General features: G+C 39.7%; 1 protein-coding gene across 2 annotated transcripts in view; it reads right to left on the bottom strand.

Annotated features, from left to right (window-relative positions):
- ctnna2 (catenin (cadherin-associated protein), alpha 2) overlaps window positions 1–14,467 on the bottom strand; it is a 717,220-nt gene extending 702,753 nt beyond the window's left edge. For both annotated transcript variants that reach the window (XM_052137026.1, XM_052137027.1), the window contains exon 1: window positions 14,268–14,467. The gene's annotated coding sequence lies outside the window, so the exon portion shown is untranslated. The remainder of the gene's footprint in view (window positions 1–14,267) is intronic.
- Between the last annotated feature and the right edge of the window lie 2,750 nt (window positions 14,468–17,217).

Raw genomic sequence — 17,217 nt, 5'->3', positions numbered from 1 at the left:
GGCAGTGATTTGAATCGATTTTATTGATAGAAATGAAAATGTATATGAATCAAACTTACAAACTCTAACAGTATTTCAGCAACTAAAGTTTAAATCAAAGATGCTATGACAACATTTCTGTCTCAACAGTCTCATTCTCGTGAGTTGCGACAATGACACATATTCAGGAAATGTAATGGGCAAGTAAAAAGGCTATTAAAATCATAGCAATATTTATGGTGTTGTTTAATTTTATATCACCATGTACATTTTCGATATATCACCCATCCCTAATTCAAGTGCAACTGTATTTCTCTGTACCATTACTTATCCTTTTACAAATTAGGTGAATATAAATCTCTATTCAGCTGATCTCTACCACAATGATCCCTCAATAATGATAATGACCACACTGAAACAACTGGTATGCATACAATAGTCATTACCAACACAGGTGAGAAAAAAGAAAAGAAAAGGAAAATACACTGCATTTATAAAGGGTAAGTTAGTCACTCCGGGAAAATAAATTACACTGATAATCGTGGAAACTCACCAATTAATCTCTCTCTGTTACCCCCTTACATCTCAACTGGGAGTGAGATTATAAACTGTGTTTGTGTGTGTCGCCGGAAAGACAGACCAGGCACTGAAACAAATTAAGATTCCATATCAGCCCACATTCTAGTGAACCCCTGTGAAATTCCAACTGGAACAGCAACAGCATCAAACTGTATCACCATGAGGTCATTGTTTGAAATGTCATTTGTCTTGTATTATCCAAGAAAAGATTTGTTATTCCCACGGATACAAAGCTGACTTTCAGCTCCCCTTTTGTCACTCACTTGACGTTGAGTCGATATGAAATGACACAAGGGGTCTTCTTGGTACGCCAAACGTACATCTGAACTTGAAGAAAGGCCAATGACAAATAGGCAGACAGAATTAGCATGCCCCGCCCAAGCAGGGCAGCGTCTGTCAGTCAGAATTATTTCTTCGGAGCCGAGCGGTTGTGCAACAGCAGTGCTGAGTTCACCACTGTTCCACTCACCTCTGTTGGCAAGAAGCACTGCTGTTGGATCTATGCCGCGTTTCCAGCTGCCGTTCTCTCTCTCTGCACGCTGTGCAGTCCACGCCCCTGGGCGCTTCGACAGCGCTTTCATTGCCTGAAAGAGTGTTTCTCTTCCTAAAAAGAGTTTTTTTCCTCTAAAAGAGTTTGTTCCAACTCATAAAAGAGCAATACACAGCAGGAGTTGAATGTCCTTTTCAGGACGTGTCTTTTTAAAGATGTCTTTCCGCCTCTGTGTAGTTCCTGGATACGGTCAAATTCTCTCCACTTCTGATGGTCATAAAAGCTGCCTTGAGTGGTTGGGCTAAGATCACACGCAGGCAGCGTTTTATGAATGGTTCATGTTCTCAGTGCGAGAACATAGCCATGGCAACATTGCGGTTGTGGCTTTCTCTTCTCACGAGAGCCCCCACATCGTTCCTTCTTCCCACGGGATTGAGGATGACCCGGCTGGTGATGAATGTGATTTGGGGATGACGAAGGGCTCGGTTTCGCAGGGTAAATCCCCACGAACAACCTGCCCACCGGCACGCTTGCTTGCTTCCATCCGAGCTCGGGAAGAGTGAGGTTTGCCTCGCGGCCAGCCTGCATTCTCCCTTGAGCCCCCGGAATTGGATGACAACATCGCAGCTGCATCTGAGAGTGTCACAACCGATCGGGTGTTCCGCTTGCTCCCATGATAGTCATGTAGCACCTATTCCCCCCCTCTGGGGTGAGGGCAACCTAAGGTCTGTAAATGACATCTCTTTTGGGGGCGTTGGGGAGAGCTACGGGCACCTGTCTTGACAGTTCACGTAACATGGTCAGTGCATGCCGTTTTTAGACAGGACCCCTTGTGTCACTTCATTCGACACAACGTTGAGTGAGTGACAGAAGGGGAACGTCATGATTACTGTCGTAACCTCCGTTCCCTGAGGGAGGGAACAACAAGTTGTGTCCCTCCTGCCACAGCACTACACCTACCACTGTAAACGCCTGTGCCTTATTCTATATGACAGACGCTGCCCCGCTTCCCTTTATACCCGTATGTCCGGGGCGGGGCATGCAAATTCTGTCTGCCAATTTCATATTGGCCTTTTCTGAAGTTCAGAGGTACGTTTGGCATCCCAAGAAGACCCCTTGTGTCACTTCATTCGACACATGTCTCGTTCCCTCAATCAGGGAAACATGATGTTTTTCACACTGATTCCTCATCTTGAAATTTAAGTATTGGGTTTGAAGCTTTCCCATTTTCTCATTTAGTCTTTAAATAGATAGTTCTCCCAAAAATTACACAAAACATCACACAACACAAAGGAGATCTTAAACAGAATATTAGGTCCATTAGGTACACCGTGTTTAAGATATATTGTTGTGTTCCATGGAAGAAAGAAAGTAATACGGCTTTGGAATGACATGACGATAGAATGTAATTTTTTTGGGAGAACAGTTCATATTGTGGGAATATGAGTACTGTACATTTCAGTAAAGCCTAGCACACACCACAAGAGTCGCCTGCAAAAAAAGCCCCAGATTTAGCCAACTCACACATGCCCATTACAGATACTCTTTTAGTGTGCCAACTTCGAGAGAGACACTCCCTTTTATTAAACAACTTTCAAACCTGCTTGAAATCTAGCTGATGTCCAGCAATTGCATTGTCTCAAGTGAGAGATTAACAATTAGCAACAGCCAATGAAATTGCGAGAGGAAAGAGTTATGGACAGTGGGAGACAAACACAAACTAATCAATAAAGTAATCAAAGTACCAGCTAACTTCTACCCATATCTCCCCTACCAATGTGCACTGCTGCAATTTATACAAATGCTTAACCCATCAGAATGTAAATTTCTAGCATAGAGAAAACACGTTCCTTGTACAATTACGTAGAATTTAATTTTATTTTACCAGCAATACATCCTAAGTGCAATCAGATTTTCAAAAGCTTTAGCCACTTGTGTTGCCCTCCAATAATATTACCAGTAGGAACAACCTTAAGACCAGAAATACAGCCACTTGATGACCTTGATTGATAAAATCACAGTATGGGTGAATACCCGATACACAAATTCCCTCATACTCCCATTTCCTCTCTCACTCTCTCCCTCACTCACTGTTTACCCAGATTAAGTCAAAGCTCAAATTGAGGTTAATACCAAGATAAACAAATGCAGTCATGTAAAACAGGGTCATGACAAGCAGCTCAGTTTGGAGCCTGTTTTTCCAATATCAATGAAACACACTGTATCTCATAATGAAAGTCTTTTTAAAAAGTCTTTGCTCAGTGACTCGAGACTGTTCTACTGATCACACTGACCATTAGCCTACACATCTCTCTTCGCCAGCAGTGGGTGAGCAACCCCAGCCAGGCCAAGTGTTTGCATGTTATACTCGGCTTGCAGTACTACAGACTACTCTTAAGGGGCTTTCACACTGGGCACGTTTGCCCCAGTCCGATTCCGAGTGTGATTGTTCCCGGTGCCCCCCGCAGCGCTTGTCTGGTTTCACACTCACTTGATTCTATCGAACCCCGGTCCATTTGTGTTCATCTTACAACATCACAAATATGCATGGTGAACACAACGCGACTCATCATACTTTTTGTTTTTTTGGTGCCATTATGCACAGCAGCGTGAACAACAACTGCGTATATGTGCGCTTCACGGCGTTTAATCATCACATGTCCAGGGGAAGGCGGCTTGCTGCTGCACGCAAACTGCATTTTTTGAGGAGACAGTCGATTGCAAAGAAATTCATTTGTATTGCTGATTTGCATGACAGCTTTCACGATACCAATTTTTCATGTGAACCGTGCTCTGTTTTGAACTAAACTGCCAGTGTGAAAGCACCCTAACACTACTAATTTAGGTGTTACTACACCTTTTTACACATTGAAATCTTGTGCATACACGAGAACATTGCCGTGAGCGTACCGGACACCACATAAGGAGAACAAGGTGGAGGAAAAGAACTTGCGCACATTGGTTCTTCTGTGCATTGTCACAGCAGCAAATTTGAATGTGTGAAGGTGAACAGGATTTGAGAACAAGGCAGTCTTCCATGCCCCCACTTACATTACCTGCAAGGGGGTGCACTTCACACTTTGAGAACCACTGGTCTTGAGCATATTTATCTAGAAGAAGGTAAGCAATAATTGACAACGGACCATTGAATTATTTAAAAATAATGCACACCGGAGGTGGTAAGGCAGTCACGATGCGAAGCATTTCACCATGTGCATTATTTTTCAATAATTCAATGGGCCGGAGTCAATTATTCTGCTTCTACAACAGTTACCACACCTTAAGACAGGGTTTTATATATAAGACATTTTCTGGTTTTCATCCCTAAAACGCTCTTGTGAGAGGAACTGCTTTCGTCCACCACGGATTCAACGTCTTGCTCTGATACAGTCCAAACCTTCGTTGCTAATTCGAAAATGTCACATAAGAACTAGCAACGGAGGCTTGCACTACTTTCCTGGAGCACTTACTGGAGCAACAAGGTAGTGTGTATGTGCATGTGTGTGGGCATCTGTATGTCAGTTTGTATTTGAATGATCAAAAGATAGAAACTGAGAGAGATCACGTGTGGAGTTGCCTTTATTTTTTGCAGATCTCGTCAGAAGTATTATTGCTTCAAAATCGCCAAGATGTAAGTTTAAGCACACTTCTCAACAGTAGCGAGAGTCGTTATATTTGTATATAGCTGTTTTCAACCCCAGTGAGATGCAGGTGTGTGCTGAAATTATGGTTCTGTTTTTGCTTGTAAGTGTGTGCCTAAATTATAAAAGTTTAAGTATAAAAGTTTCTCTTTTCTAATTGAGATAATTGAGATCCTTATCTTGCGTTCACACCAGAAGCGGCGAGAGCAACAAAATTCGCTCTGGCTGCCCTGCCTTCAACGATCGAGGACGCTCGTGGACGCTCTGACGTCCTCTGATTTGTATTTATTTTATTTATTTTTTTTAAAGGTAAGTTGCTTCGATGCAGTTTCAAAATTCTAAGTTTCAAGTGTTTAATTTATGTTGTAGAACAAAACGTCCACTTAACTTCAAGCAATGTTTATCACAGACCTTATTTTACTCATAAATCCAAAATTACCATTAGAAAAACCCAAAAGAAAATCTCTAGGGAACCCATGGTTTGAAATAGCTAATTATCTTCTGGGTTTATGGACTACAACCTGAACAGCTCTGCAGCTTCGATGTAGTTACCTACTTTTTTCTTAATAGCAAGCAATGTAGTTAACATTTGAATTTTTTTTTCCAAAAGAGTAGCTTGACTGTATTAAATACATTTAATCATATATCTTGGGAAGCTGCAGATTCAAAGTACAAGCACTGTTTAAAAGTAGATATAATGTATTCTATATGTAAATCATTTTACAAAAATATTCAGTGCTGCATTGAAGAGCAGGCACAACACTTTCCATTTCAGATGGCTGTTATTGGCTTACCTCCCACATATTGTTAATTTCGTTGTGTCTAGAAAGGGGTCATAGAGATAACAAACAGGTTCAAGTTAAATGGATGAATAAATTTCTTGCTTTATTGCTCTCTGGAAATGGAAGACATGCCACCATAATTCCAGCTTTTCGAAGTGTTTCATTGCAAAATAAAATGACAACAACAGCAAAGAGTCAGATTATTCTCTGCAGCAATTGCCTTTCGAGCTGAAGCTAATAACATTTGAGGCAACTATTTCTGGGAAGGGCTAAATGAGCGCTGACAACTAATTTCAGTACTGGTTTGGGAAACTGTTTCAACACACTGAAAGGACTGTCTGTCAAACTGCCCTTGTTATAATGTAACTGTGGTCCTGTTCATTTTAAAATGACAATGAAGCGTGCAAGACCAGGGCTGTGTGATATATCAAGTATTCACTATAAATTCACAAAATTAAGTAACACTGTCCATATTGAAATGTTTTAATGCACTTTTTATTTGGACTTCCAACTTGCGAGTATCACAGCATTAAGAGAAATATGTTTTAATAGAAAACTAAAATAAAACAGTGGTAGAGTTGATTGATTTGGTTTATTTACGTGAATCAGTTCAAAATATAATTTTTAATTAATCCAATCATGACTCTGATTCAATATGATTAATTTACTTCATCACTCAAAATTTAATAGATTACAATTTAATAAAATATTGCTATTTATCATTATGTAAATGATTAAAGGTGCACTCAGTTATTTTTTTTTCTCATTACAAAAGTTTTGCATCTAAAGAAATTATCGTTCTAGCAACTTTCATAACCTCCATTCCCTGATGGAGGGAACAAGATGTGTAGATGTAGCTCCTTTTATACCCATACCCGCATGCAAATTCCACTCGCCAATTCCCATTGGCCTTTTCTCAAAGATCAGAGGTCTCAGCAACTGCCCTGATTTCCGATACTTTTATTCATGGATTAAATTAATCATGACTGACTGTGAATAGTGAATTTCAACAATGAAATTGGTAAGGGAAAACTATTGTGTTTGAGAATATACAATTAAAAAATAAAACATTATGAGTACCCCTTTAAATATAATTCTTTCTTGTGTCCATTTAGTGAAAAACAGTGAAGAAAACATCACTTTTCTAACTTGATTTATACTGTATTGAATATCATCAAAAGCCTGAAAAATGCTGGGATATAATTTTTAAATCATATTGCCCAGGACTAGACAAAACTTTTCAGTACATTAGATGATGCACTAAACTTTTTTGTCTTTTAACCCTCTGGGGTCTAAGGGTGTTTTTGGGCCCTGGAGAAGTTTTGACATGCCTTCACATTTGTGCTTTTTGCAGATGCTTAAAAACACATTAATAGCTAATAAGTCTGATAACACTGTATTCAGCACAAACAGGGCTACAATAATATGTGAGCAACATGTGTGTACATGTTTGTATTTTTGAGAAAATAAATTTTATGCATGGTTTTTGAAACCATGAAATAAAAAATCAAGTCATTGAAATAAGGACATATAACACATACTCAACATTTGTCCACAAGCCTTTTAAGAACTGGATCTTGTAGCCTAGAGTGTTTGCTACAAAATTATGTGAAACCATCCTGATCACTCATTTATAGAAAACAATATAGTAATTTAATGTTTGTAAGATACATTTGGTGTTAGAAATGTCATATGCGAGGAAGCTTGAACTATAATGAATATTGATTGTAATTCACACCGAGGAGATAAAGACCCCTCCCCTGGGCCCATCAATGAGGTAGGCCTATGTGACAGAAATAAATTAATTGATGATCAAAATCAAGTTTTAAGTTAAAAGAAGTACATTTTCTTTACATAAAGACTTTAATTTTAGACCTACACTACCATTTAAAAGAAGTTTCTTGTGCTCACCAAGACTGCATTTATTTGATTCAAAATACAGTACATTGTGTGAACTCTTTTACAATTTAAAAGGACAGTTTTCTATTTAAATATATTGTAAAATGCTATTTGGGATCAAAGCTGAATTTTCAGCATCATTACTGCAGTCTTCAGTGTCACGTGATCCTTCAGAAATCATTATAATATGCTGATTTTCTAATGTGAGGATATTTAAAGTGCATTTTACTAATTTAACCTGAACACATATTTGCAAGCACAAGCTTTGTTGATGATAATGAGGCAGCATAAACACTAGTTAAAATATAATCTAAACATTCATATTATTTTTATATCATATTACATATCATATTTATATCATACAGCATACAATTTAAATGCCTACTCTAGCCAAAACAGCATTTAAATGTAACTAAAACTTGCCTATTAGGACATATTTAAAATATCAATACTCTGAATCCTGGCTGGCAAGTCTGGAAACAGTCCCACTAGTAAATTATGTACATGTTTATATAAAATTGCATGTCAACTAATACGTAAGTAAAACTAAATGACTTCTCCAAAATTGCATCCTCGTCTGGATCAAGTCTCTCTTCAAAAGGCAAACGTTCATCAGAGGAAAATTTTTAACTCTTCGTCACTATCCAGGATTTTTCTCACTTGTGTATCGTGCGATCTTCCAAATGCACAGAAAAGTGAATGAACTTTGTTTTTAAGGCACAGTCGGGGGCGTTTACCATTTGCATTGGTCGCCTCAGCACATTACCTTATGAATAGCATCCTCTGCCCGTGGGTGTGATCACATTAGGGATAATTAGCTGAGCCAGGAGAAATTGTACATCACTTTGTTTCATACCAATTAATTTGCAGGAGAATATTTGTTTTAAATATGAAAGTATTTTTATTTAAAGGTAGACATTTTAAGCTTTCTTTAGACATATGTTTCATGTTTCTGTTTTAAGGATTAGCAGAGTTTCAGTTAATTTTTGTGACGTGTTTCAGATATATGCTTGTGAACACAGAGACTGCTGAAAGCTCACCCTTTTTATTTTCTTTATTTTACAAAAGCACTTTATGCATTTTATGTTGTTTCCGCTGTAATGATGAAAAAATCCAGCAGGACGTGCCAGCGTGTCCGTCGACCCCAGAGGGTTAATTGAAAGAGGAGGTATGGCATTCTCGTTGCCATGTGGGTTCACTTGACCTGTGCAAATTACAAAATCTCTTCAACGAACAGGCGATGCATGAAGAAGCAAAATAAAACAATGGTCTATTTCGAAGATTAATATTCAGACATGAAAGAGGATTGTTGCTTTCATTCACATCGCTGAAACGGCCCGCATATTGAGCGTAAAAATACATCTCTAAAAATGTTAATCTCTAAAGATTTGGGATTCGTCGATATTGTTTTGATGCAACGGCTTGATTTCACATCGTATACAGTACAGTCAAAACGACAACACGGCCATTGGATGGGAATCCTAATAATAACTGAGCAAAGTTTATAGCATGCAGTTGTATAGATGTTCTTAAATTAAAGGTCACAGTGATAACTAAAATCATATTGATTTCTCTCTAATAGAACGCAAGCCAGGAGGAATGGCAGCCACCATCTGTGACGGCTGACACCTCAAAAGGAGGTAAATGGGCCCAGCATGCCTGAAAAAACTGCTTTATGATAACCGGTCACCTCACTTGATCTGTGAGTGTTTTGAATGCTAATGGTGGTCAAAATATTTGTTGCCCTGCCATAGATTTTTGCTTAGGCATCCAAATTGAATTAAGAAAGTTAATTAAACTCCATCAGAAATCACAGAGATAAAGGGTCAGGAATGCTCAAGGAAAAACAAGAGTAAACAAAACTGGACAATGAGGACATACTGTAAAAGACCATAGTGGACAGCTCAGTATATTTTGCAGTGTGCATTCCTATGTACATTGTGGAAATAAATGTGCCATTAAGTTTCCCTCAGGGGTACTGAGGAGAAAATGTAGAGAAGAGAGGTAGACTGGGGAAAATAACATGATCCGTATGAACAATTCCATTGCTAATGCTTAGAAACAGAGGGCTGGTACATTGTGGCGGAGGAGACTATCTGGTTGGGGTATCTCTAGCTTAGATAGGACACTGTAAAAATATTTATTCTGACTATATATATATATATATATATTTTCTTTTTCTCTGGGGCTTCAAGCCAAAAATGTTTAAGTGGTGTAACCATATAGAAGCAGTAACAATTATAACAATAAAAATGCAATACTTTTAATAAAAATAGGTTAGAATAATCTTTCAATATTATTTATAAACAAAATAAGCAGTGAAACCATTTTGTTTAAAAATATTAATAATCTTTGAAAAAAATTGTTAAACAAATTAAAGTCAGGTGGTATAACCAACATGCAGGTAACCATGTTGACATATGACCATAAAGTGACACTGTGAGGTAATATATTGTATATACTGTATATCAGATATTTTGAAACTTTTATGAAAAGCCTCAAAGAAATAGTTATAGTTTAGTTTGCAACTAAAAGATATCTTAGAAACGTTTTTGAAGTGATAATGATTAAATTGTGTACACTTCTGTGTATTCAAGTTTCAAGGAAGATGTTGTAATACCTTTTAAAGTCATTAAATCAATGTTTCCAATCAACCAAAAATAATAGTGTAAATGAGGGATCCACCAAAAAAATGCATTATAAGGAAATGTCATAGACAAGAAATTGGGAGAGAAGAGAGAAAAAATAGAGGATAAAGAAAATATCTCCTGGAATGACTACTCCACACCCTACCCAGCATGTTGTTCACAAATTGAGTAAGGAGGAAAAGGATGAAAAGAACAACTGATGCAAACAGGAAAAACAGATACAACAAAAGAAGAGAAGAAGGATGAAGTGATGCATTCACTGCTGCAGGCTCACACAGACTCCATTGGCTTATTATCACAGACACACACTGGAGAAAAACAAAATCATAAAGTTTACTATTGCCCTTTAAAATGTCTTCAGTGGGACAAAAGTATAACAAAGCTGTTTGGATAAAAGACATCTTTTTGAAAGCTATAGTACTCTTAAAATGAAATTTTCTTTCCTTACACAAACTGAGAAATATGAAAGATTGTGGTGGTGAAGATAAAGCAGAAAGTGTCATGAAAGTTTCTAAATGTTCTTTGCATCCAGTGCTGCTTGTAATGTCTCATAAATTCACATTTGTTTGTGTTGCTTAAGTTATCTAGCAGCACAATTTGTTTAGGCTAGTTCTTCTCAGTGCTGCTGGCAGTTGCTCGTCTGTCACTGAACTCAGATGGTCCTGGCCTTTTGCTCAATGTCTCTCAGAAAACTGTTGCTACTCCTCTCTGACTTACACAAGTATGAAGTATGAATTTTCATCCAAACAGATGAGGTTTTTAAGGTTAATGATCTAACCTCCCCCTCGTGCACCGGTTGAGTGCAGAGAACGCCCTTGCAAATAAAAGAGTGTATTTTCTCTAAAAGAGCGGCACTGATGGAGAGTGTCTTCTTAAAGATGGGGCTGAAATGTCAGAGACTTCCATCCAGGGCGAGTAGGTTCACATTGTCACTGTCGAATAAGGCTTACCGCCTCCAACCCTGCATGCCATGGGTCCTCCTGCAGGTGCACCAAGCCAAGGCGCATAGAGAACTGTATGAGCATAGGCAGAAATAGCGGGGGGGTCAGGACCCCCACAATCTGAGGGTTGTCCCCCCCTAAAATATCATTAAAATATGTGTATTGTAAATAATATAATGATTATTCTTAAAATAATTGTTTAAGAAATAAAATAATACAAATGCAAACGGGGCAACAACAAAAAAACCTTCAAAAATTGCTCTTGAGAATTGTTATGTTTATTGTCCCCCCCAACATTTTGATGAAATTTTCACCCCTGTGTATGAGGGTAGTTCTGACCTTGGATTGATGCAGGAGCTGAGCTCCGAGTGTCATGGCATGGACTATCGGGCAGGTGATATCCACCCTGGTGGTCCAGGAGCACCACCTATGGATCAACTTGGTCGAGATGAGGGAGGTTGACAAGGTACGGTTCCTTGATGCCCCTGTCTCCCAGGTTTATCTATTCGGTGACACCGTCGATGACTTTACCCAGCAGTTCTCGTGGTTAAGTAGCAGATGGAGGCTATTCAGCATATCCTGCACAGGCGCATATCAAGATTATGCATTCCGTCTGCTAATTGCCAAGGGCGTCCCCCTGCGGCGATGACACCGGCTCCGCTGCAGCCAGGGCCAGCAGCATGGGCCTGGCATAAAGCCACCCGCAGGAAGCAGACACCCCCCATCTCACGGCCCACCACCAAGAACCCGAGGAAGAATTCTAAGAGCCCCTGAGACGGGCGACTGGGAGCTGGTAAGAAGACCACTCCATTCCCCAGTGGAGGACCAGGAGGAGAATCTTTTGTTCCCTTTTCTTCTAATTTTACCACATGCCTGAGGGGCTGCAGTACCCACATTCTCAGAAAAAGAGCGGTTTCCTCACTCCCTGTGTCACACACCCCATGTTTATGGCCATCGTTGTCACAATTGCTGGACACCGCACATTTATGTCAAGCACGGCGCTGCAGAGGCGGGCCCCCCGCCCCTGCGCGCCCAGCTGTGGCACAAACACATCCATGCCCGGGCGGTTGTGAAGGATTACGTGGACGGTTCCCCTCCTCCCTTTCCCCCATTACCAGTCCTATGGTGGGTTCCCAGAGCATGGACTCGGGCTCAAGCCCCCTCAACGTGGTGCCTCCCCTTGGTCACCCTCGCCCAGAGCTTGGAGGCATGGCTTCCACTCCCCAACCCATCACGATGGCTGACCAGGATCGTCCGACTCGTCTATGTGATTCAGATCAACAGGGTTTAGCTGCATCTGTTTTTCTCAGTGAAGGGTGAGAACACTGCCGCCCTGCGTGTGGATATCTCAACCCTTCTGCGGAAGGACACGATTGAGCCTGTACCTTCAGCTGAGATGAAGAAGGGGTTGTACAGCCCCTACTTCTTTGTACCCAAGAGAGGCAGTGGTTTGCGTCCAATCTTGGACCTGGCCTTGCACAGACTTTCATTCAAGATGCTGATGCAGAAACACATTTTAGCGAGTGTACGGCATCAAGATTGGTTTGCGGCAGTAGACATGAAGGACGCGTACTTCCACATCTCGATTTTACCTCGGCACAAACCCTTTCTGCAATTTGCCTTCGAGGGCCGGGCATACAAGTACAAGGTCCTCCTCTTCAGTCTGTCCCTGTCACCTCGTGTCTTATCAAAAGTCGCAGAGGCAGCCCTTGCCCCACTAAGTTTATGTTTAGGACGATCTATATACACTGTTCATAACTATATATGTATGTATGTATGTATGGATGGATATCCAGATAGATAGCTCTGTATTGAAGTTTGCATGCATAATGTCAATACAATCAGCTCCAAACAATGCATGCATTTTAGGTGAACACACATGTGAATATTTTGTTGACTAGCTGTTTATTTGCTCGCTGGGTGCTTAAATACTGCTTGAGCAGGGCCTCCCAACGAACTGACATAGGGCAAATCTGCTCTGCCTAACACTCACTACAAAGGGCAATCCCGGTCCATTTAAGCATACCACAGTTTAGTATCAAAAGTATTATTATATTTTTTTTCCATGAATGTTCAAAATTCCATTTTACAGGCTATATGATATATGACAAATACTACAATGTCCGATTTAAAATACCAGTGTCAATAACATCAAAACAGTAAGCACATGACATGACCCATTGCAACTCCTCTTAGACTTACTTAGCTAAAGTAACCAACAACCCACAGTGCTGAGAAAAGACCCTGACAATTATTGTGGAAACATTGCTGCACGCCTCCCTGTCAGTCAAACGCTTGACTTCTAAATGCAGCCGCACTGTTGCCCTTTCACACCCATTTGGATTCCGCTCCGTGCGCCTGTTACAACTGTATACGGCATGGAAACTGACATGTATGCGGAAAGCGAGAGACGCATCCAATCCGGAACGTTCCCATCAGCGAAGCTGTATAAACTGCAAGCGCGCGCGACGCGACAGTAGACAGCGTTGTTGATTACAATGGGAGCGTCTACGCGTAAATCGCGCGCTGTTCAAGTTAAAGCACACATACTGTATAACAAATGCTGACAATGTTACACTTAAACTAAATGTTTAACTAAAACACCATACCTTGAATATGTCTAAACTAAAGGAACGAGTTTTCCCAGCAAGCTCAGTGTGTCAAACTGAAAGTGTCTTCAACTGTATCATGCACTACGAACACCGGAATCATAGCTGAATGTCATCAAGCCCAAAGTTGGATGCTATTTCAAAACCTGGCTATTTTCTTCTCACAAAATCGTAAAAGGGTCTTAACCTGATGCGTAGTGTCAAATCTACAATAGTAACTGGTTAACTGCAGACAAAGAATAACGGGACATGAGAGATTAAAGACGGGAGGCGGTCCGATAATGAGGGAGTGTGCCTACACACCGCGGTTAGAAGAACCAGTGATGACTTTAAATTAAAAATATATTGCATATGGAAAATTACGCCGAATATCGGACTTATAATACTGTGCTAATATTCTATTTTTAAAAAGTCGTTGGTTAAGGAAATAATACGGGATGGTTAGCCGGTATGCTAACAGGCTGCTGATGGGATGCACTGGCTATCCCATCACCCCGGTGCTGGAATAACGGTTGAGTATTTATTCAGCAAAAATATGCGTTAAATAGACATCCGCTACAGAGGATTTACCAAACTATCTTAAATCTAACACAATTTTCCAATTTTCACTCTTGATAAATAGGGGAATACGGCTGTTATGCACAAGCCTCGCCTTCTGACAGGTTTGTAGCAAAGGCAAGAGACTTCCATAGATCTTACCTTCAATGATGACAGCCCCGGTGCGCGAACAAAATACTTCCGAGGAATAACGATGGGTATGGTTTATTTCCAAATGGACTTCTTTGCCAGGTAAATTGAAACAAGCGAGAAAAAAAAAAATCAGCCGGCTTGCCTCTCAAGTGATGGAAGCAGAATGAATCCACGCGTTGCTGTGGGTATCTAGGAAATGCTCGTCTCTCTGCCGCTCCCTGCCAAATAATGACCCCTCCCACAGAATCCCCAGCCACACAGAGCGCTTGCTAAATAGTGAGCCATGTGGTACATAACGGTCAAATTGTGGAGGCTCGGTAATGCGCGTGCGCAGTGAGTGCGGCGAGACAGAGCGCAGCGCCTGGGTGGGCGTGGCGAAGATTCTGCTGCGCATCTTTGTTAAATAGTGATGGCTCAGCTGGAGAGTGTATGCAGTGATGTAGGCTTATTTGCAGTTGACGAGTTTGTGGATTTGTGTTCGTCATCGCTCTCTCTCTCTCTCTCTATTTATTTACTTTAATATTTGCCAGTCTTAAAAACTAGCTACTTGAATGTGATTCTATTTCTCCCCTTTTTGATGATACATAATTAAAAGTAATCCACTTTATCATTAAGAAGCCCACGTGTTTGAATATATAGCAAACATAAGTTTATACAATTTGATTTAAAGGAATAGTTCACCCAAAAAATGAATCATCATGTTGTTCCAAACCCATCTGCTGTTATGTATTCCATGGAATACAATGTGAGAAAATATGAAGAATCTTTACAGAGCTATTTAGAACTTACTTTTAACTGATCATGTTGTTCAAAGTGACTATGGCTGTCAAGTGCCAAAAAAGCTTGAAAATGCTAAATAATGTGTAAAATATACCTAAGTTTTGAATCCATTTGATAGCTTTGTATGAGGAACAGACCAAAACTTAAGTTGTTATTCACTAATAATCTTCCTTTCTGCCGAAGCTCTTAAATCAAATTCGCAATAGTTTTTACATTCAAAAATGGTGTGCTGATTCTCAGATAATGCTGAGAAAATTCTAACAGTTATGTTACGTTCAGTTACAACACTTGTGAGCACCAATGCTGTTTTGGCATCAATGATCGTACCAGATTTTACATCATTGATGCCAAAACAGCATTGGTTCTCACAAGTGTAGTAACTGAACGTGACACAACCGTTAGAATTTTCTCAGAATTATCTAAATTTCAGTCTGTTCCTAAGACAAAGCTATTGTATGACTTTAGAGGACTTATAAATTATAATTCATTAGTCTTTTGGAATAATTTTATGGTATTTTGGGGTCTTTTTTGGAGCCTGACAGCCATGGTCACTATGAAATTACATTGCATGCAAAAAAGCTGTGTGAAGACTCTCCTGTTGTGTTCCATGGAAAACAGCCTATGGATTGGGAATGACATGAGGTAAGTAATTAATGACATAATTTTAATTTTTGGGTGAACTATTCCTTTAAAGTGTTTGAAAACAGAATTATGGAAAATATGTTTGGTGGTAAAATATATGAAATGTCTCAACAACTCTACTCACACAAATACATATAAATAAGTGCAATGGACTAGGATAAAATAAAAAATATAACAATTTTACAAGTTTATTGTTATAAACTTGTAAAATGACAACCTTATGTACCCCTTATGTGTTCCGGTTCTGGTTGAGTGAACGCTGTGCGCATTGTCTGCCACTGCTCTCCGGTTTTATCGTTTAATTTAATTAATGTATTTGGTCAAAAGTTTTTACTGTCTTATGGTGTTTTTAAATTAGGGATAGCCGATAATTTTTCCTGACTGAAATAATCTCATCTTGAACTGTACTATATAAACAAACAGATTGCAATCTGTGTTATAGACAACCTGGGATTTTTGCTGCTGTCGTGCTGTGACAATTTGGGACGTTTTTATGGATTACTACTGCAAGTCTTTCATCAGGATTCCTTAGCACCGCATCCAATTCATTAGAGTTACCCATTCCTCTGGACCCGGTTCCCTGGTGAGTGAATATCACGTGGGATTTCTACTATGACTTTGTACTCTGTCTGCTGGCCTCTTTTGACCGTTCTGGTAACTATCGTATCTTGGAATAATGAACGTTTTTTCCCCTCATCTGCCTCCAGTAGTATGACAATTAATTTTACATTCCCAGAACTTTGGCGGCTGAACCATCAGCCAGTGTCTCACCTGTTTTCAGACATTTATACATGGTGCACTGATCTGAGGATTCTCTGTTGCTCACAATATGTTCACAGAGGAGCTCGCTCTACACAGTCAACTACCACTGCTTTATCTGATAATCTTCCCGTTATGTGGTCCACTGAGTGATCAACGCGGCACCTTTGTATGTTCCAGTGCAAATATGAAGTTACTTCGGTCGCTACCAAAGATGTCCCTGATCAGCACTGCACGGAGAGAAAACAATCTGGTGGAAATTAAAACAGCTTTGATAAATGCAAGATCAGTATCAAACAAAAAAAAATTCTACACGATTTCTTCTCATCAAACAACTTGGACTTTTTATTTATTACTAAAACTTGGCTCACGGCAAATTAACTAAGTCCTCTATTTGAACTCTCCCCTGCCAACTGTAACTACTTTAGCTGCCCTAGAACTTCCAACCGGGTTGGGGGCGTTGCAGTCATTTTTAAGGACTTGTTTAAATGTAGGCTTTTACCAGATGATGTTTACACTAGCTTCAAGGTTTTACTATGTAAAGTCGAACTAACTAGTCCTTTGCTTTGTGCTCTGATAAAAAGACAATTTTCAAAGGAGTTTTCAGACTTTTTATCCTATGTGGTCCCAAACTCTGATAACCTGCAGATTCTAGGCGACTTTAATATACATTTATGCTGTCCTTCAAAGCCTCTTGTAAAAGATTTTGTACAACTTTTAGACTCTTTTAATCTCACTCAATCTATCTCAGGTCCTACACACAAATTGGGTCATAGAC

This window comes from Xyrauchen texanus, chromosome 11 (assembly GCF_025860055.1).
Source record: "Xyrauchen texanus isolate HMW12.3.18 chromosome 11, RBS_HiC_50CHRs, whole genome shotgun sequence".
Classification (NCBI taxonomy): Eukaryota; Metazoa; Chordata; class Actinopteri; order Cypriniformes; family Catostomidae; genus Xyrauchen; species Xyrauchen texanus.
Note: the sequence above shows the minus strand (reverse complement) of the source record. Positions and strands in the feature narration are given on the sequence as shown.